The 23,186-nt window shown below is 36.1% G+C and overlaps 1 protein-coding gene across 1 annotated transcript in view; it reads right to left on the bottom strand.

The window, feature by feature from the left end:
• The window catches only part of Wnt5 (Wnt oncogene analog 5), a 649,366-nt gene extending 627,961 nt beyond the window's left edge, over positions 1 to 21,405 (bottom strand). The window contains exon 1 of the mRNA XM_073990191.1: positions 20,716 to 21,405. The gene's annotated coding sequence lies outside the window, so the exon portion shown is untranslated. The remainder of the gene's footprint in view (positions 1 to 20,715) is intronic.
• Positions 21,406 to 23,186: the final 1,781 nt, after the last annotated feature.

Genomic DNA, 23,186 nt, shown 5'->3' with positions numbered 1-23,186 from the left:
GCACACCGATAGTGCCCATCTTCGAAATTAAACAAAGCTTGGAAAAATATTACGGAAGCCAAATTTTGGACCGGCTGATCCGATCGAGAGTTATCGTGCATAGGGGTTTTTATAACTTTCGGGCTATTTTTTCAGGACGAATGGATTTACGCCCTAAAAAACTTGTACCGTCGTAATGGCAGCAGCGAATGCAATTTGTTACAATAGAGATCAAAGTAATTCGAGAGAAGGCCGTAAACTGCATTTTTTTTTTTGAAATTTTGTGCGGGGGGTACCCGATGGAGTTGACATATGGAGTACATATTCGAACCTGATCTATGTCTTGCAGAAATATTACGATGTTGAAAGTATGAACCAAATCGGATACTCTCCTCCTGAGGTATCGTGGGCACAAGTTTTCCGAACATTTTTGAACTTTTGTGGGGGAGGTACCGGAAGGAGTGGACCGATATAACTTATCTTCGAACCTAAACTAAGTTTGGACAATATATTACAAAGGCCAAATTTTGGACCGAATCGACAGATCCGTTCGCGAGTTATCTTGCGCTCTACCCATTACACACGGTGTCAAAGGGATTTTTTGCAACTTCTAGGTTATTTTCTCAGGAAGTGTGGACTTGCCCCTGATGAAACTTGTACCGTCGTATAGGGGGAAGTGAATACATGTTGCTACAACAAAAATCAAAGCGATTCGAGAGCAGTCGCTAAACTGAACTTATCCGAAATTTTGTGTGGGAGGTACCCGAAGGAGTGGAACGATTGAGTCCATATTGGAACCTTATCTAAGTCTGGTAGACGTTTCACGATGTGGACCAAATCGGTTACTCCCTTCAAGAGTTATCTCACGCACAAATTTTCCGAACATTTTTGAACTTTTGTGGGGGAGGTACCGGAAGGAGTGGACCGATGTTGCTCATCTTCGAACTTAAACTAAGTTTGGGCAAAATATTACGAAAGCCAAAATTTGAACCGAATCGGTTCATCCGTTCGAGAGTTATCGTGCGCTCCAGCCAGCAGGACAGACAGACAGACGGACAGACAGACGGACGGACATGGCTAGATCGACTCCAAATTGTCTGAAACACATATCGTCCAAACATACTTGGGGTCTAAAACCATTATTTCGATGAGGCACATTTTCATCGTATCAAAGTGTATATACCCTCCTTAGCCTAAAGGCTGAGGGTATAAAATTAGTGTGAGCTATAACTCTAAAAGATGGCGCAAACAAGTGGACGAAAAGATGAAAAGGCGCGGTATTCCAGAAAGCGAAGCAATAAACAGAGGGAAATGAAGATATTTTCTTTGTTCGGCCTATGGAACAAGTAAATAAGTAATAACTCTAGAAGAGGACAATCGATTTGGTACAAACTTGACACATTATAATATTCTTTCCAGATATAAATCGGGTTCGAATATGGACTATATAGGCCCACTTCTTCGTGTACCTCCCAAATAAAATTTGGAAAAAGTGAAATTTAAGAGCTCCTTACGAAGCTCTCCCTATTACAACGGCATAATGGGCCAAAAGCTCCAAGAACCGCGCCGGCACATACTAAAATGGCTAGTGTGCATGATAATAGAGTTATAAAATCTAATTAACTCGTTCAGTACCATAGTTCGTTGGCATATGAGTTATTTCATAAAACCAGAGAGATAATATTACTCAATATTATGCAGTACGTTCATGCCAATGACCGGTGTCTACTGAACTATATAGTGGACTAGGTCGTTGAAACGAACTAGGTTTTAACAACTCTACAAGATAACACTCACATTTTTTCAAACATTTCTTCCAAACTCGTTATTCAAAATTAATCACAGGACAGTAGGTCCATATTTACATTAGGCAATTTTCCTTGCGGCAATTGTCGGTTTGTAGGTGAGAGAGGTTGTTGAGAGGCAAAGGGTTTCTATATGCCTCACCTCTCTCTCCACCAAACTGACAATTGCCGCAAGGAAAATTGCTTAATATAAATATGGACTAACTGGAAAAAATCACTTCGAAAAAAAAATGGATTTACTTGTGAACATTATTCGCATTTTGGGCGTAGATAATGACCGCAAGAGTATATCGATCAAATTAAATCTTTGTATGTCGATAGAGGACCATCATATAGGACTATGAAAAACTGGTTTAATGAATTCAACCGTGGCCGACACTCGCATGAGGGTCGCCCAAAATCGGTTGTATGCCGTGCATGAACGGATAATGCGAGATCGCCATGTTAAATACCGTGAGGTAGAGACATCCTTGGGAATTTCATCCACCAACTATCATTCGATATTGCATAAACATCAGGCCGCGAAAATTGATTTTTCTTGTTAGATCCAGCATAATTGGATAATCGCTCCAAAAACGGCTACTGTGAATTGGTCCAAAGAAATTGAGCATAAAATCGATCGCGGTGCTTCAAACGACGTTTATAAGATCGTTACAGACGCCGAATCTAGCTAGGATCTATGCTTTGGAGCCTGAAATAAAGCAGGAATCGGCAGTTTGGGTCATCGAAACGAGCCATATCAAACGAAAGTTGTTCATGTAAGAAGCAAAATGTTGCTTGTTTCTTCAGAAAAAACTGAACGTGTGGCGACTATACGGCTTGAGAAATATAGGACGGGTAATTCTGAGTGGTACACTATAATTTTTTTATAATTTTTTTGCCTGAAGTCTCCTGAGAAGTTCGAAAAACGATTAAGAAAAGACAAATCATTCTGCATCATGACAATCTGGGCTCTCACACATCGATTCAAACCAGCGCCTGTTTCACCGGACAAAACGTGAAATTGATGGGTCATCCGTCGTACAGCCCTGACTGGGGATCCAATGATTTCATTTGAGTCCAGCACATCAAGAAAAAAAGGCGTGGCCAACGATTTTTGTTGCCCGAAGATTCTGTACAAGCGTTAAAAACCATGTTTTGAAGGTGTCTCAATCGAAGTAAAAAAAAAAAAATGAAGTCGGCTTTGCCGACAGAGATATACCCTCAGCCAATGTGAATTGCAACTTTCATCCTCGGACAGATCGAATGTATTTATAATTTTTTCAGAATTTTGTGGCCCTTTTTAGGCATTTTCACTTGCCGACAAAAATGTGGATTAGGTTTTAAGTTCAAAAGTGTTGCGGAGAAGGCACTTGAAGGAATGGACCGACATAGTACATTATGAAAGTGGATCTTATTTTGGGAGTCAAATTTTGAACAAAATCGGTTCATCAGTTGGAGAGTTATTGTGCCCTCCAGCCACTACATATGGTGCCATAGAGGTTTTTATACCTTTTCGGGCTGTTTTCTCAAGATGTATGTACTTTTGCCTGAAAAACTTTTACAGTCGTAATTGATGCAGCGAATGCAATTTGCTTCAACAAAAATCAAAGTGATTCGATAGCAGGTCTTAAAGTGAACTTATCCGAAATTTTGTGTGGGAGGTACCCGAAGATGAAGACAAATGTAGTACATATTCAAACCTGAAATATATCTGGTAAATATATTAGGATGTGTAAAGTATGGACCGAATCGGTCACTATCTTCAAGAGTTATCGGGCGCAAATTTTTTCGGAACATTTTTTAACTTTTGTGGAGGACCTGAAGGATTGGACCGATATTGCTTATCTTCAAACCTAAACATTAAGTGAGCATTAAGTGTTTGAGTGTTTGTTCATGTGTCTGTATAGGCCCTATATAAAGGTGCCGCCCGATTGAAGACATTTTTAGATACATTTTCTGACCTAATTGAGGCATTTTGTATACGTGGTCATAAAATATGTACACTTAAAATCGTGGACATGATAGAAAACTAATTATTCCATTTAAGTTCAGGATATTTTATAGCCTAGGGTAAAAAAAGTTCGTCCCGGCTTAACTTTACGATTTTTACTTATTATTATTTAAATGGTAAAAGTACCAATTTTTGTTTTAAAAACAGGATATGGCGCCATGTGTAGTGGAGGCAACGCAAGATTACTCTTCAATCGATAAGCAAATTCGATCCAAAATTTGGCAGTCGTTAATTAAAAGAAGTTCTAAGATGGGCCATATCGGTCCACTTCTTTGGGTACCTCCCCCACAAAACTTCAAAACTTCTCTAAAAACTTTTCTTCTTCAAAACTTTTCTCTAAAATAGTGAGCATGATAACTCTCTAAGGCAGTAACCGATTTGATCCATCCTAATATTTCTAGGAAACGTAGATCTGGTTGAAATATGTGCCTTTCGGGTACCTCCCACACAAATTTTCGAAAAGTGCAGTTTAGGACCTCCTCCAAAATCGTTTTGATTTTTCTTGCAACAGGTTGCCCTCAAGATCCCTATTGCGATGGTACAAGTTTTTTGAGTGGCAAGTCCTTACTTATTGAGAAAATAATTCGAAAGCTGTAAAAAACCCCTACGGCCAGCAAGCACCCACTTCGAATTTCAGCACCAGCCTCGCACATTGGTCCAAACTTTGGATGTCGAAATATTTTGTTTAAACTTAGTTTATACACAAATGTTCAACATTTTTGTACGGGTCTGTTCGAGGATCCTTTGGAAATTTTTACCAAAGGTAAGCCTTGTGGCCCTGTTTACAGCGATATTATGTTTTTCGTGGGCAAGTCCACTTTTCCCGATATTATGGTCCAAAAGCTTTAATTATATGGTGACTAATGACAGGAACATCAACCAAAATAAGATCCAATTCCAAAATGGACTATGTCGGTCCATTCCTTTATTTTTGTCGGCCAAAAACCCTAAATACATACGTTTTTTTTTTTTGGAAAAAGTGTTTCAATTCACACAGGCTGAGGGTATATCCCTGTCCGCAAAGCCGACTGATATTTTTACTTGTTTTGTCTTATTTAGCAATGCTGGTTCTTCGAAAGGCCCACCTAGCATTCCTAGTGAAAAACCATAATTCCGTTTTTCCATTTCTTGGCGTAAGTTTAAGGCTGCTCATTTCCAGTCTACGTTGCCATCTACCTCTTCTGAAAGTTTCGGGATTTTAAAATCTCCAGTCATAGTTTCATATAACAGCCATTCTTTCTCTCCACAACCTCTCACGCTCCATCTTTTTCCCACCATTATATTATTGTCACTTGTTTGAACAGACTTTAATCCTTTGTTATGGCGTGCCTATCGCAACCTTTACAATGGCAAATTTGTTATTGCCGCTTTTTTGTTATCTTTAACAGCATGTTTTCTTTTTTTCGTTGTTTACGTTCTTTTGCAAACTTCAAATTTAAAATTAGGAAATGGCAAAGGGTGACATGGTCGCACAACTGACCTATGGCCGGGTATTAGCGAAAATCCCACCTATAGACAAAGACACACGCATGCAAATATTTGACAACACGTGTATATCCTGAGGACGTGCAAACGCAATGTGTGGTCTAGTCTGTTTGCCCTTTCATGGGTTGCAAGGGCATTATAAAATGCACAAGAAAAGAGAAAAAAACATCACAACAACACAATTGTTTTTATGGTCACAGCAAAGGACATTACTGTGTGAGTCGTGTAGACAACAGAAACTGAGTTATCCTTTGAAATTTGGTACTGTAGCCAAAAGCAACAGCATCAACAATGGTGACATTAGCAGCAGCTACAACAACATCAACAAACTTTTAGATATGTTAATATAAATGCTGGTATGTTTTTGTTTTGTTTTTTTTTTCATGCACATCTGTAATTATGTCTGCTTGTATGTGTGAACACAGTAAGGATTTTATGTCTGATATGATGGTGATATTGGTCGCTTGGTTAAGCTTGAGCTTTGTTCTCTTTTTTTTGCATTTGTCGATATCCCCTTTTTTCTGACTGTAAAATTGAGATTACGTATTTGTGTATTTAAAATTGGTGGTATGTATGTCCTTTTGTTACAGCCGAACGAACAACCAATGTTATGGTTGTTCAATTGTAACAAAAATATATTTTTAAAACATTTCTGTTCTTCATATCCCTTTTGGTTGTGGCTGCTACTGCTGTAGCTGCCGTTGTCCGGTTTGCTTCACTGCGAAATCTTAGCATTTTTTGGTAAATGGATTTTATTGTTATTTAAATGAGCATTGAATGCGATTTTGTCTGCAGTAGTTTTGTTACCACTCACTCACCACTCTCTCTTTGTGCCCGATTATAACTGGAAACTTATCATGTTTCAACACTCAAATATGGTATGTGGCGGCGTTAGCTCGAAACGAATGCAGAACGACGCACGCACACACGTCATTAATACTCTCATGTATCCATCCATTCATACACACTCGACATGCGAATAATCCTGATGCGTTTGCAGTGCAATGTGCTGCGCAACATGAGGCAATTAGTGTTGCCCAGACTCTGGACCACGAAGTAAAAAAAATAAAAATAAAATAATTTCAAATTAAATAAATAATTGAGGAAAGGCGAAACTGAAAATGCTCTACACAATAACTTTGTGGTAATGTTTTTATAGTGGAGGATATAATTAATTTTGTAATTCCGTTTGTAACACATCGCAATATTTGTCGGATACCCCAAAAAGCATGTAGATTCTTGATCAGCATAAAATTTCAAGTCGATATAACGATGTCCGTCTGTCGATCGAAAACAAGATACAGCTCGTTATATTTAAAATGAAAGTATGGAAGTTTCCATGTATTCCTTATATAATTTATACCGGCCCGATTTTCGATATTTTCAAAGTTTAGAAACATTATCCTATCGAAATTTCTTATATTTGGTATATAGTCTTTGTTTGGAGCACAACATTTTTTTGAGTCTACGTTTTCTTATAGCCCTATAGAACGGTACTTCCGGCCCGATTTCCGGTATTTTGAAGGTTGTGGATTTAATATCCCACTGAAATGGCTGAAATGTGATATTTCCCAGCAAAAATTCGGATCCATTAGTCATTACGTAACCCATTACAAAGTAATGTAAACAAGATTCTTTTCCCATTACAAGTAATCTGAAAAGTAAGAGATAATTCTTAAAAAAATAAGTAAAAAAGTATCAGTCGGCTTTGCCGACAGAGATATACCCTCAGCCTGTGTATATTAAAACAATTTTTTCCCAAAATACGTATGTATTTAGGGGGTTTTAAAAATTTTGGGCGTTTGAACAGACACAAATGTTGATTAGGATTAAAGATCAAAAGTTTTGCGGAGGAGATACTAAAAGCAATGGATCGACATTGACCGTTATGGAAGTGAATCTCCAGCCGCAACATATGGGGCCACAGGGGGTTTTTACACTCTTCGGGCTGTTTGCTCAAGAAGTATGGACTTGCCCCTAAAAAAACTTTTACCATCGTAAATGAGGCAGCGGTGCTTCAACAAAAATTAAAGTGATTCGATATCAGGTCTTAAAGTGAACTTATCCGAAATTTTGTGTGGGAGGTACCGGATAGAGTGGACAAATATAGTCCATATTTGAACCTGATCTATATCTGGTAGATATATTAGGATGTGTAAAGTATAGACCAATTCGGCCACTCCCTTCAAGAGTTACCGTACGAACAATTTTTCTGAACATTTTTGAACTTTTGTGGGGGAGGTACCTGAAGGAGTGGACCGATATGGCTTATCATCAAACTTAAACTATGTTTGGACAAAATATTACTAAGACCATATTTTGGACCGAATCGGCAGATCCGTTCGATAGTTATCGTGTGCTCCAACCACCTTTCTCAGGAAGTATGGACTTGCCCGTGATGAAACTTGTACGGTCGTATGGAGGGCAGTGAATACAAGTTGCTAAAACAAAAATCAAAGCGATTCGAGAGATGGCCCTAAACTGAATTTTTCCGAAGTTTTGTGTGGGAGGTACCCGAAAGAGTGGACCTATTGAGACCATATTGGAACCTCATATTACTCTGGTAGAAAGTTTACACTATACAAATTATGGACCAAATCGGTCACTCCCTTCAAGAGATATCGTCCGCACAAACTTTTCGAACATTTTCGAACTTTTGTGGGGGAGGTACCGGAAGGAGTGGACCGATGCAGCTCATCTTCGAACTTAAACTAAGTTTGGGCAAAATATTACGAAAGCCAAAATTTGAACCGAATCGGTTCATCCGTTAGAGAGTTATCGTGTGCTCCAGCCAGTAGGACAGACAGACAGACGGACGGACATGGCTAGATCGACTCCAAATTGTCTGAAATACATTTCGTCCAAACATACTTGGGGTCTAAAACCATTATTTCGATGAGGCACATTTTCATCGTATCAAAGTGTATATACCCTCCTTAGCCTAAATGCTGAGGGTATAATTACAAGGCAAACCTACTTACTTTGCTCCTCATTAAGTAATGAGGACGGTGGCACAGTGAGTGTGTGTCCGACTATAAATCCTAGGGTTGTGTGTTCAACGCTCACTGTGGGCACGCGAGTTTTTTTAATTAAAAAATAACAGTTCGTGGTGCACATGTGCACTGCACATTTAAGTTCTTAAGCAACCCTTAATGTTCGTGTGCGTGGCATAGTATGTAGTGTCTTTGGCTAGAAATCAGAGGGTTCGTGTGTTCAACTCGCACAGCGAGCGAAATAAAATAAAGTAAAATAAAAGTAAGAAGTGTGATGAAATTAAAAAAAAAACTCTACATCAACAGTTCTAAAAATATAATTTTTTCAACTTACTTTTCAACTTCTAGTGGCCACAGAATAACTAGTTATTCTAGTGGTCATAAAATAACTACAAACTGAGTGCGACATATCCTTGTAAAAATAGTGGGGAAGAAAGGGGATTTGCGAGTAGTTACGGCTGCCAAAAATCCCTTACAAAACCCATGATTTTGGGAGGACTTTTTTGGTGGGTTGGGTTGGAACGAATAAAATAGGTAAAATGAGAATAGGGTGTAGGAAAATGAAATTTTGTTCTTTATATCCAGCGTTCATTATAAACGTGATCGCCGGTAAAATTCTGATTAAAGCTTACTTTTAAATATCGCTATCCGCTTGTACTTAAAAGCGGGCCTGAAAATCCTAACAAATTGTAAAAAATTCTACTCGCGGCGTAACAATTTTTGTTTGTTATAATCGTGATCGTTTTAAGAAGTTGAATGTGTGTACAAATATAAAGAAACATTCTTTGGAAGCACAAAACTTTGTTCGCTATAAGCGTAGTTTCTTATAACCGATGTTCGCTATATCCGAATTTTACGGTGCATTAAAAATGTATTAAAAGCTATTAATTTTTGCCTCAAAAACAGGCCATATTACCTTTAGTCCGATTTTCGATATATTAAATGTTGTGGACTCAATATCCAACCGAAATGGCTGAAATTGTGGCTATCAGTCCAGGTTTTGATATAGTCCAATATATATAGAACGATGCCTCCCAATTTTTCTAATTTTGAGGGACGCATTCCTCCAATGTGGTGATGTATGATTGACCCGAGGAATGGATATCGATTTGATCAATGGTCCCAAAAACTCAAAACAACCAGCCGCACTGTGGGTGAAATCCAAATCTAGCGGGGAAAAATTAATAACTTTTAGACTAGTTAAGATAAACTATTGAAATTTTGATCATATGTTTTTTATGACCGTAGGCCCCATGTTATGGAGTATGGTCTATATTGGCCCACATTTTGGTGTAGATCCCATATAACGGTACCGCCCGATTTTCGGAGTTTTGAATAACTTTGCTAAATTTTCTGGCCGAATCAACTGTATTTTGACATTTCGGATTCCCTGAGGTCAAAAAAATTCTCCACAAAAATTGGGGCATAGATCTACGTTTTGGTTTAGACTCCATATATAGGTATTTTCCGATTTTAGTTATTTTAAAGTTTTTAACAAATTTTTCTGACCTACTTAGCTGTATTTTGGCATTTAGGGTAACCAGTGGCCAAAAAAACTTCTCCCAAAAAAGTGGAGGCATAGCTTCACGTTTTGGTATAGGTTCCATGTAATGATATCCAAACTAAACGACTTTTTTACTTCAAAATAAAATGGCGATAAAATGAAGAGTTGCAAATAGTAGCAGTCGGAATTTTCGGAGTAATTACCTCGGAGTATGTATTTTAAGAAAAACAATATTCGGAAGTGATCCCCGGTTATCCCCGGTTAGTTGTACTTTATATAAGATACTTAAAATCGAAGAGTTGTGTCTTAATAATTAAAGATTATTTTTTTGAATATTTACAACAGTAAATAATTATGCAACCACTTTCTTTTTAAAGCAGCATATCCAAACTGTTGGAAAAAATTCAATTATGCACACTTTACTTTAATTTTTCCCACAATTTTTGACGATCAAAACAAATACCAAAAAAGTCGATTTAGCAATCACGAATAAAAACTCCCAATGTATGTACCGCTATAACAGCCAACTATAATAAAATACAAATTTGTTTATTGTTTTCGGGTGCCGCAAGATGTTTAGAATAGGACGCCATTAATTATTTCCATATAACATAAGGTCAGTTTTGGCACTTTTGCTCCGCTAGATTTGAATTTCGTCCACAGTGAGCCGGTACCAATTAAAATTGCGGTTGAGCACTATGACTAATAAACTGAGTATCCGATTTGATCATAATATTTCTTCCAAACATACATGAATATCCAATATAGTATGTGTAAATCGGAAAGTCCTTCAGGTACTTCCGGAAGTGAATCCTGACATAATGGCCCAAGCGCTCAACAAAGGTGTCCAACCCATGATAAATATCGAAGAGAGTGACAGACAGTTATCCAAACAAAAAATCTCACAAACATTAATTAAGTTCGGAAATGGTGTACTTGGCTTAAATGCTTCAAGTATCTTTCCCACAAAACTGTAAAAATTTTCGTAAAATTTCAGTTCAAGGGCTATTGGAAGAACATTGTGGAATTGTTAGCACTGGTAGTCCTTGTGGTCTCAACATAGATCAGGTTCCTACGATCCAACACTTTTGCGCTTAAATCCAGTTTAATGACGCTACTGGGTTATTGTCGTTCTTGCTGCAGGATTTGTACAAGTCTTGCATAATTTTACCAACCTGTTCTGGGTTCCATGCTTCGGAACAAAAGCAAAAATAGCTAAAATGACACGAAAGTTCCAGCGTGCATTGTAGATGTTTGGCTTAAACTTTACTCATTCCTCTCAGTGAAGTATTTTCTTAATCTCAGTTTTTCCATTAATGCAGGCCTCGGTTGAATGCCGCAATTTAGCATAACTACCCATCAAACTTCCGTAAATGAAATACTTGATCTTTGGTGATTTAGTCGACCCATGGAGCTCATCTTCCATGACGACGCAAATAACTCGATCTAGAAAATTATGTTGAACATTTGCAGCAGTCGAACTACAACGCCTGTCACTTACTTACAGATACGCTTGTTGTATCGGCAACAATCATCACAATTTAAACTCACCGATTGAACACTTCTAACACATTCTGAAGTCTTTTTGCGATTGTTTGAGCTTTAGTGCTTTTTCATAGCACTATGGGCCCAATGACAGGTTTCTGAGGCAAACAATTCTATTTTTCAAGTCATATATCAGGAAAAATGTCTAAAATCGACTATTCCATTTCAAAAAATCAAAAAAAATTTATACTACATCAATGATTTTTGGTACATAGATTAAGAAAAAAATCGTCATTCCAAATCTGTTTTCGTTACCAACTTCGGTCGTTGCGCGCAAAAGATATGACCGTTGTAAATATGATAAATAAAAAAAGTCTAAAAAAATCGCGGCTTAAAATATTAAGCTGTTATATCCTATTATCCTTAACTGAATTCGTACACTTTGCGACGATGCAAAAAAAAATCGAAAAGTCTCAATGCATTCGCGAAAAATCAAATTTGTTAAATAATTTCACGTATTTACAAACACATTTTTGAAACAATAGCCCTTATACTTACATAAAGTATATATAAAAAATTATAACGACATCCAGATATTGTGAGAAATAAAATGAAACCTAAATCGTGAAGGTTGGAGCTACAGTATTCATGATATTTGCAAAAATACGAAGAAAATATGACGAAAAAATAAAAATCATGTTATTCTAATTTTATTTTTATGGGTTTATAGGTAAAGTTGAAAAAAATATTGAGTTCTTCGTCATGTTCGTCAAAATTTCACGCAATAATGAAGATGTTCCGTTGCAACAGATTTTTGCTTATAGTTTTCCTATTGGCGAATATTTTTAGAACATTATATTAAATCACAAGGGATTCCAATTGTGGAATAACATTAAAATAATCTTATATTGAATATTACAACATTTGAAACGCATCCGATTTGCTAACACTGCGAATCAATCACTTTTTGTGAAATTCTAGTTCGCGGCCACGATGTATCATCTGGTCATAATTTCCACGAAGTTCATTTACATTTTATGCGCATCCGATTTCAATGTTAAGCTTTAATTGCGATCCATCTTTAACCGGGGATGTAGCATCGCACTTAATTTTTAGAAAAAGTCAATTGTATCTCCGGAGTCGCTATAGTTTTTAAATATCTGGTTTCGCACATTTTAAGCAGGCGTATCACTCTATTTAGTTGAGTAGAAACGACACATCCAAAACGCTTTTAAATACGCGATATTTTCAAAAACATTTGTTGCAGATTTTCGAAATGTGAGGGGTATCATATCTGCCGATATAGTGGACGGATTTGGACGCGTCATGGCTTATTAGATTCAGAACGCAAAAACAAAAACCAAATTTACGGGGGTTTCCACGGAAATCGAAAATTCTTTTATGTTCAAGATCTCTAAATGGGACTACAAACACCTACTAAATTTAAAAATCTTAACCTTATAAAGTTTTCAAAAATTGGTATTCTAATTCCAAAATATCAATTAATAATAGAAGTCACAATTACTATTGTATTATATCCCAGCGAAAAGTTTGCCTCCCAAGATGCAGTTAAATGATATGTACAAGTGATTTGGAAGTGCATCAAATTATGCATTTTCACTCATGATTTTTACAAGGGAGTGACCCCGGAAAGAGGCACTCCATTGCACCGCATTTTAACTGACCCTTTGGCATTGCATTTTACCTGACCCTTTGGGGTAGAATAGGAGGCAGTCCAGAGCACGTGTTTTGAATAACAAAATAAAATGCATTTATTATTTGTGTAAAACAAAAATATTAATAACTTTATTAAATTAACACAAATCATGAAAATTGTCTATTGAATTCAATCGCAAACATGTGTGTTTCCTCCGCTCTTTATTTAATCCAAGCTTAAGTGATTTCGCTTCATCCTCCAAATGGGTTTGATATTGTCTTCCCATCACCAGTTAAGATTTCGACATGTACTCCAACAGCACTCCATTGGGAAATTTTCTTCTCGTGACTTACCGGAAAAATGTTCACAAATTAAATATTATTTAGTTTGTCTTAACAAATGTTTGGAAATGTTAACACGATTATCTCTTTTTGGAAATGTATTCCGCTGCCTGTAGAGATGTACAATAGGGTTATGACTTTTTGACATTTTTCCTCAAAAATGATTTCCTGTAGCAGGGATGAATGAACTTTTGCCTATTTATCACTATGCTATCGTTTATTCCATTGAAATATAAAAAAGTTCACGCACAAATCGATTTTAAAAAAATAATTTTTTGAAAAAATATATGAAATGAAAAAAAATTATTTTTTGTTGCTCGTATGAATAAATATAAGTCTACTATTAACTATAATAACTTTTATTTCATTCAAATATTAAAAAAGTCGCGAAAAAAGTCACTTTGAAAAAATTTTAAATATATTGTTTTTTGTTAAAAAATTATATTTTTGAATAAAAGCGTTTACGACATTTTTACGATTCTCAGAATTGAAGAAAAATAGTGAGAAATAAATTTTATGTCATTTTAATTATCTCATGTGGCTCTAAAGTTTATTTTCAATTCAAAAAATTTTCCATAATTTTGATAAATTCAAATTTTAAGATCATTTTGTGCGTGAGGTTTTTTCACCGAATCACCTTATAATTAAGATTTTATGTAATCTTATGGCAAAACTCATCACGCTATGATACAGGGATATGAGGTTGTAAAAAAGTCATAACCCTAATGTACAAACTGATTTATGTACATGTAGGGATCTCTAAGAACTGGTAATAAAATGTAGTGAACGCGGTGCCTTTTTCACGATTCCGTTGAACTGCCTCCGGATGTTGTTAAAATGTGACAAATGGATGTGATTCTTTAGATTGCCTCCAAATGCGGGTAAAATGTGAGGAATGGAGTGCCTTTTTCACGACTCCGTTTGAACTGCATAAAAACATGCCGTGAAGAACTAGTCTACATTGCACTACTTCCAATTTATTTTGCTGGGATACCATTACGTCTAATAATCTCTGAGATTTCGTGTCTGGCTAAAACCCGTTGTGGGGGAGGTCCCCCACCCCCTCAATTTTTCGGTATAAAACTACCTTATGATCTATTTCCGGCCCTAGCGAATCTACAAACAAAATTTTATCAAATTCGGTACATCCATTTCAGAGGAGTTCTACTTCAAGCATCATGACAATATATATAGATATGTTTATCTGAACCGATAAGACCCAAATTTTCTAGAAATGAGTCTAAATTGAATAGGATCTACCATATCAAACTTTAAAGCCATCGGATACAAATTGTGACCTTTGTGCTGCTGAAATATAAAATCGGATAAAACATGCATGAAAGCTATTTCTATGTCTGAACCGATTTCTACCAAATTTTGCAGATGTATTTTTGTGCTCATTATAAACATGCTTTTATGCTCATTATAAACATCGGGATGAAATTTGAAAGCTCCAGCCGCTTCCAGTGACTTGTTGCATCAAAAACCTGTCATTGGGCCTATAGTGCATAGTATAGAGTGTATATTAAGTTTGTTTTTCTGTTTGTAACACTTCGAACTAATCATTTGAGACCATATGAAGTATATACCTATATTCTCGATCAGGATAAAATTCTATGACGTTCTAGCCATGTCCGAATGCTCGTCTGTTGTAATAACTATAGCGTCCGCAATAATTGAGATAGAACTCTAAAATTTTTACATCAGCTACATCAACAATTTTTGATATGTAGGTTAAGAAAAAAATTCCCAGTACGAATCTGGTCGCGAGCCAATTTTTGGTTGATGCGGACAAAAGTTATGGCGCTTTTATTTCGCTTTCTAAGAAAGAAAATATTATAAAAACGCTTATTATTTAAATGAGCACAATTGTTACAAAAAAGTTCTCTCGAAGTGACTTGAGCGAGTAGATTGCCTAATACCTGCAAAATGTTACACAGAATTCGCGGAATGTACATAAAATTCATAAATTATTGAATATAAGTCAACTTTTTTCAAAATTAAGGCCCATTTAGTTGTCATAAAATTACATAAAAATTTGTTGAGGATCAAAACTTCACGGCGAATCAAATGAGACTACAATCATACAGATTGGTGTTATAGTTTCGATGTTACAGCCAAAATAAGCACATATGTTGGTCAAAAAATAATTTTTTGTTTGAAAAAATATTTTTTCACATGCATAATGTAGTAGAAAATATTGTAAAAATCTGTAGGAATACTTCCTTAATTTTGCTTAAATCTCCCAATAAAATAGACGGATTTTGCTTTATTGACATTCGTATTAAAGCTTTCCCATTAGGGAAGGTAACTGGGTTGATGAGGATATAACTCGAAGCTCCTGAAATGGAAATATAGGTCAAATAACCCATTTTAATTTATATGCATTTTAAAATACGTGTAAATCGCGTAAATATCAAAATCATTTTGTCCGCATGTGATTTTCATGTACAGCAAGACCATATCTATTAAGTTGTATATATTTTTCGAAATATAAGTTGGACTCTTAGATGTAGCATCGGCTGCATCTTAGCATTAAAAAACCTATAAAATATCGCTAATTTGCGCGAAGTGCATACAATTTTTGTCCGCATCCGATTTCAGTGTCCACCATGAAAATCTATATCGATTTATATCTGTATCAAGGCCGTCAATGAAGAACCGTGGATGTAGCATCACGCACTATTTTTTGGGATAAAATTAATGTAACTCCCTTATCAGTGAAGTTTTCTAATCTCTGTTTCCGCTAAAACGAAGATGCTGCACTAGTTTTTTCATTGGAGTGGAAACGATCCGCAGAAAACGCGATAAAATACGTGATATTTTCAAAAACAATTTTAGGTGATTTTTCTATTTTGGAATTTCTCGTAACTCGCGTTTTAGTAGATGGATGATTTATTAGATCCGGAACGTAAAAAATTAAATGTGCAATGGAGTACGAGGTATTCTAGAGACAATTGCAAATATTAGACCCGAAAAATATGATTTTTAGAAAAATTTCCGCATTTGGATGCAGATTTCTATGAAGCTGTGTAGATTACATTCACAATATACGTATCAAATAACTCAGAATTGCGAGTTCTACAATCCTATATACCATTTTTTGAAAAACCTGTTTGCGGAATGAAATTAGAACGAAATTTCAAAAACACTGTAAATCTGGCTTCAAAATGTCAGCATCATTTAATGGTAGAAGCAGTTCAAATTTTGAAAAGTAATACATAAGTGAGATGATCCTTATTTAGTTTGCTTCTACTTTTACTTTGACAGGAAAATCGAGAGAAGTGTAGTTTACTCACAAATCGAGAGAAAACAAAAAAAGACATGTTGGCTTCAACCCATTTTTACCCATTTCTTAACATAAATATCGCCACAGCTTCCACGCAAATTATTTTTTAAGGCCAATACTTTTTGCCACGTTCAAAAACATTTCATTGTATTTAAATATATTTAATTTGTATAATATACAATCACAAGTCGCGCGTTCTGAAAGGGTAAACCTTGGCTTCAGCTATGTTAAATTTTCAAAAATATTGGTGATATACACTTTGATACGATTAAAATGTGCCTCATCGAAATAATGGTTTTAGACCCCAAGTATGTTTGGACGAAATGTGTTTCAGACAATTTTGAGTCGATCTAGCCATGTCCGTCCGTCTGTCTGTCTGTCTGTCCTGCTGGCTGGAGCGCACGATAACTCTCGAACGGATAAACCGATTCGGTTCAAATTTTGGCTTACGTAATATTTTGCCCAAACTTAGTTTAAGTTCGAAGCTGACCTACATCGGTCCACACCTTCAAGTACCTCCCCCACAAAAGTTCGAAAATGTTCGGAAAGTTTGTGCGCACGATAACTCTTGAAGGGAGTGACCGATTTGGTCCATACTTTGTATAGCGTAAACGTTCTACCAGAGTAATATGAGGTTCCAATATGGTCTCAATAGGTTCACTCCTTCGGGTACCTCCCACACAAAATTTCGGAAAAGTTCAGTTTAGAGCCATCTCTCGAATTGCTTTGATTTTTGTTTTAGCAACTTGTATTCACTGCCCTCCATATGACGGTACAAGTTTCATCAGGGGCAAGTCCACACTTCCTGAGAAAATAGCCTGAAAGTTGCAAAAAACCCTTATGACACCGTGTGAGGTGGTTGGAGCCCAAGATAACTCTCGAACGGATCTGCCGATTCGGTCCAAAAGATGGCCCTAGCAATATTTTGTCCAAACATAGTTTAAGTTTGAAGATAAGCCATATTGGTCCACTCCTTCAGGTACCTCCCCCACAAAAGTTCAAAAATGTTCGGAAAAATGTTCGTACGGTAACTCTTGAAGGGAGTGGCCGAATTGGTCTATACTTTACACATCCTAATATATCTACCAGATATAGATCAGGTTCAAATATGGACTATATTTGTCCACTCCATCTGGCACCACATACACAAAATTTCGGATAAGTTCACTTTAAGAGCTAATATCGAATCACTTTGATTTTTGTTGAAGCAACTTGCATTCGCTGCCTCAATTACGATGGTAAACTTTTTTAGGGGCAAGTCCATACTTCTTGAGCAAACAGCCTGAAGAGTGTAAAAACCCCCTATGGCACCATATGTTGTGGCTGGAGATCCACTTCCATAACGGTCAATGTCGATCCATTCCTCTTAGTATCTCCTCCGCAAAACTTTTGATATTTAATCCTAATCAACATTTTTGTCTGTTCAAACGCCCAAATTTTTTAAAACCCCCTAAATACATACGTATTTTGGGAAAAAAAATGTGTTTCAATATACACAGGCTGAGGGTATATCTCTGTCGGCAAAGCCAAATGATACTTTTTTACTCGTTTTATTTTATTTAAAAATGCGAAGGTCATTTATAGTGATACTTAATTAATTTTCTTTCGAGTTAAGCTGTTAGACCTCAGAAATATATTGAAAAATTAGGAGTCTACCGAAGTCCCACGCATCGAACCACTACGCTACGTTTCACGGGTGGTTAAGCCGATCTTCAGGCGTATTAGGATGTTGTTTTTGTTGCAGACGCAGACAAAGCTTGGTAACTTGTATATAAATCGCACTTCATTCGATAAATGCATATGCGAAATTATGTCAGTTAATTGAAACTCCAAACTTTTCCTATAGTCCTGCTTGGTAATCCCTTTTTTCAATGTTCACAAATACTATGGTAAGTTTTATTCCTACGTCATTAGTTATTGCTCTTCTATATCAGAAGATTTTTTGATCATCAATTATTGTCTACTAAAGTTTTGACAAGTTGATGGTGGTTCAGAACGCTAAGTCGCCGGCAACCTTGACACTCAGTTGTCGAAAACAGTAGACAATAATTGATGATTTTTAGAAATGGGATAGTTAACTTCCCTGAGAGAATGGTTAGCGAAAAATCTGTTACTTCGGGTTCTCAAATGGTTAGAAAACTTTTAAAATTCAATATTAAATAATATGTTTTTCTCTCATCAAATAACATGGAATATTCCAGAAGATTTGGAAAAGAAATGTCAGAGCCAACATAAACTGATATACAATTTTGAGACATTTTCATTCACTTGATGTTCTTGTTTGCGTGAACCGTTAGTAGATTTTTGTGCCAACACCTTTACAGTTGGGAAAAATTACAACAGTCAAATAACATTACCTAGCCTAAGCTAATTTTAAAAGTTTAATGTTGTATTTTTTGGTGTATATGAATCTCATAAAGATCGTGTTTTCTCTATAAGTTTTCCAAATTTTAACGACTGATTTTTACATATAGAAATTTCGTGGGGATTAATATGATTATTAACAGTGCCCTTGTCCATCAAATGACGTAAGTTTCTAGGTATTTTTATTTACTTGATCGCTCAATAGATTTTTTTCTTCCCCTTGCATCAATCGTCCGCAGGTTTTATTGCAACACATTTAAATTTTTTTTACAGTGATATTTTACATCTTGTTTCAAAGTTCAACAACAGACGACCGATTTTGGTACATGGAATTTTCCAGAATGTTCGTGGGGAAGAAATTTCCATGGGTGCTTGTGTAAATGAAAGCATTCTCACAACATGACATACCCTAATTTTATACATTCACAAACGGACAGATATCGCTATTCACACAATACAAGTTTTTTCTTTATTTTTTTTTAAGTTTCTGTCATTAAACGACTGTTCTTGGTATGTTGAATTTTCCAGAATTTTCTTGTAAATAACATCGATATTGTTGAGGGTCAATCGTCCACAGATTGTCTTGCAACACATTTACCTTTTTTATGTCCGATGTTATCTTTCTATGCAGATTTATACACAGATTTTTTTTCGAACAATTTTTCCCGAATTCAACAACAGACCACCGATTTTGGTGTATGGCGTATCGCAAAGTTATCGTCCTATTGGAGCATAACGAAATACGACGGTACCGAATCGAATTTTTATTAACACCGCCACTGGATTTGATCAGTAATACCGACTCATGAAAATAATTAAAGACAACACCGACGTAGCCAGGGCCCGACCCCCACCACCCAAATTGGAAATTTTGTAGACATTGTTTGTATATTTTACTCACAAAACATCAAGTTTTATCCGATGTGTTCCCCTGAAATGGTGTCGAAATGCATTTCTGACCACGTCCCTGCCAGAGGACATATTTCGTACATGGATTTTTTCCAAAATTTTCGTAGCGAAGAAATTTGACATGATTATTAACACTTCACTTGCTCTTGGCTCTATCACTTCGAACCAATACCAGAGCCAACATAAACTGTCTTATATGGCTTATCGTATAAATTATCGCCCGGAATCCAATTTTTATAAACACCACCTGGATTTGTTCAGCAATTCCAACTTATGAAAAGTATTAAAACACGATGGAGAATAATCGGACCTCCCAATTAAGGCAACCGATTTTGCTACATGGACTTTTCAAGAACGTTCTTGGGATCAAACTGGTTCATGATAATTAACACTTCACCCCAACGCCAATATAGGTTGTCCAAAATACGACGTTACCGAACCGAATTTTCATAAACCCCGCTTGAATGATTTGAACAGCAATTCCATCTTATGAAAAGTACTCCAAAATGATTCCTCTCATAGACGACTAATCTGACTGCATTGCCCACCAATCGCATAATGATGGTGTAGGGCAAATCCAAAGAATGGCAAGCCATAATGATTGAAACGAGAGAGGGTATCAAATTAAAAGACGAAAACAGCAATTATACAACGCCAGCATCAAAACCAACAACCATCCACAACACAGCCGCCACCACTGACTGACATATAATACTCGTACAACAACACCATTAAAAAGCCGTAAACTATAGAAATTGGGCAAATTTCGTGTTTCCCTCTTGTATAGCTGCAATAGCTAATTTTATGCCGGTGTGGATGTGGGGAGGGAAATGTTGTGATTTAAGCGCGAAATTTCGGCAGAGTAGCTAAATTCTTTTCATTTGAACATTTCTAGTTGTAATTAAACTTACTTTGTTATTGGTTGAAAATTGCTTTGCAAAAGTATGCATTTCAAAAATCCGATTATTGGAATGCAATTTTTCTTCGATTTCCTAAGGAAAGTTCAACGCGGACAGACTAACAATATTTGTTTTTTATTTTTTAATTTTTAAGAACACATTGTTTGCCTTGACGACTTCACAAGCATTTGTTTAACTCAAAATTTTTATTCTAAGATTTTTAAAGTGATTTTTCACAATACCCTTTAAATAAGTAATATTTTATTTTCAATATCAATTATCATTTCTTATTTAAATTTCCATTATTTTACATAAATGCATTTTAATTGATTATTCTTCAATTTTGTTTTATTCAATAATTAATTTTCCTTTTCATTAATTCTGACGCTTTCTGCTATTATTATTTCTTTTTATTTTTTCTAAATTTCCATTTCTCTAATTAATATTTTCTCAAATATTTCTTTTCATAATCAATTAGAAAACACGCACTCACACACATAAACCCGTGTTCTCTTAAAGATCTTTAATTTGCATGCATTTACATTTCGTACGTTTATGCGTCGTCGTTGTTGTTGTTTATGTTTTTCTTTCCTTTTGTCACGCTTACGTTACGTTCGAATAATAACGACCCACGTATTTGAAAATTTCTCCGTTTGATTCAAACACACATCAACCGTACCGCTGCTGTGTTTGTAAACAACTGAATTCAAGTTGGCCGATTCAAAGCTTCGCCAATCCACATATTATCCAGTCATTCATTCATTCGCAACAGACTGGTGGCATTCGTTTCGTTGGCTTTGTTTGTCATCCATCTCGTCTATATGTTGTGTGGTGAATACGAAATTCCAGTTGCTCTTGAATGTTGCATTTCTCAATTCGGAATGTTGCCAGGATTTTTTAAGCACAGAGTAGCTTTGCTCTCTTGCTAACCATGAGATTTGCCGCATGTGGCATGACTGATGCAACATGCAGTATTTTCTACAGATAACCATTCGCATAGGTAGTTGTGTGAGGTTTTTACTAAGATGTCACTCAACTTAAGGATATCTACAAATCCCCTAAATTGAAATGTTAGGTCGTAAGGATTTCCTTCACTCAAGTGATTGGAGTTGCATAAAATGGATACTACATATGAATGTTTAGATGAATTCGAACATTGGATAAGAAAATGTCATTATACAAACACTAAGGTCGGTAGAGAATACATGGAAAAATGGTTCTTTCGGATTTTGGGTATTTCGAAAATGGTCTTTAATTACGAACAAATTTAATGTCACAACTTTAATATGAACAAGTAAGAACGTCGGTAAGTTCGGCCGGGCCGAACATGTTATACCCTTCACCACGAGTTGTATTGAAGTAAAATGCAACAATTAGTTTTTTTTCGCTTATGAAGAATACTAAATACCCAATTTCACCAACTTCGGTAAAACAATGTGTCTAACTTTCAAGATACCGAAAATAGGCAGGAACCGTTCTCTGGGGGCTATAGGAAGGCGTGGACCTTTACAGATAAAATTCTGGGGGAAAGTTTTATACCCCCTACTAAAACTAAATACCAAATTTCAGCCATTCCGGTGTGATAATGAAGCTAAAACCTTGAAAATACCGAAAATCTGGAGGTACCGTTCTATGGGGGCTATATAAAGGCGTAGACCTATACAGATAAAATTCTGGGGGAAAGTTTTATACCCCCTACTAAAACTAAATACCAAATTTCAGCCATTACGGTGTGATAATGAAGCTAAAACCATAGAAATACCGAAAATCGGTAGGTACCGTTCTATGGGGGCTATATGAAGGCGAGGACTTATACAGACCTAATTTGGGGGGAACTTTTTATACCCCCAACAAAGACTAAATTCCAAATTTCAGCTATTTCGGTGTGATAATGAAGCTAAAACCTTGAAAATACAGAAAATCTGGAGGTACCGTTCTATGGGGGCTATATAATGGCATAGACCTATACAGACAAAATTCTGGTGGAAAGTTTTATACCCCCAACGTAGACTTAATACCAAATTTCAGACATTTCGGTGTGATAATGTAGCTAAAACCGAGGAAATACCGAAAATCGGGAGGTACCGTTTTATGGGAGCTATATCAAAACATGAACCGATATAGCCCATTTGCAATACCAAACATCCTAGGAGTAGTAGAAACTCCTATAGCAAATAACAAAGCTCTATTTTAACAAGTAAAGAAGTATCAGTCGGCTTTGCCGACAGAGATATACCCTCAGCCTGTGCAAATTGAAAAACTTTTTTCATAAAAAACTTATGTATGTATTTAGGGGGTTTCACAATTTTGGTCGTATGAACCGACAAAAATGTTGATTAGGATTAAAGTTCAAACATTTTGCGGAAACGGTACTTAAAGGAATGGACCGACATAGACCATGGGGTGCCATTGGGGGGTTTTTACAACCTACTCAAGAAGTATGGACTTGCCCCTGAAACAACTTTTACCATCGTAAGTCCCAA

The sequence above is a fragment of the Musca autumnalis genome, unplaced genomic scaffold (genome assembly GCF_047663935.1).
Source record: "Musca autumnalis isolate F117 unplaced genomic scaffold, ASM4766393v1 scaffold_5, whole genome shotgun sequence".
Lineage (NCBI taxonomy): Eukaryota > Metazoa > Arthropoda > Insecta > Diptera > Muscidae > Musca > Musca autumnalis.
Note: the sequence above shows the minus strand (reverse complement) of the source record. Positions and strands in the feature narration are given on the sequence as shown.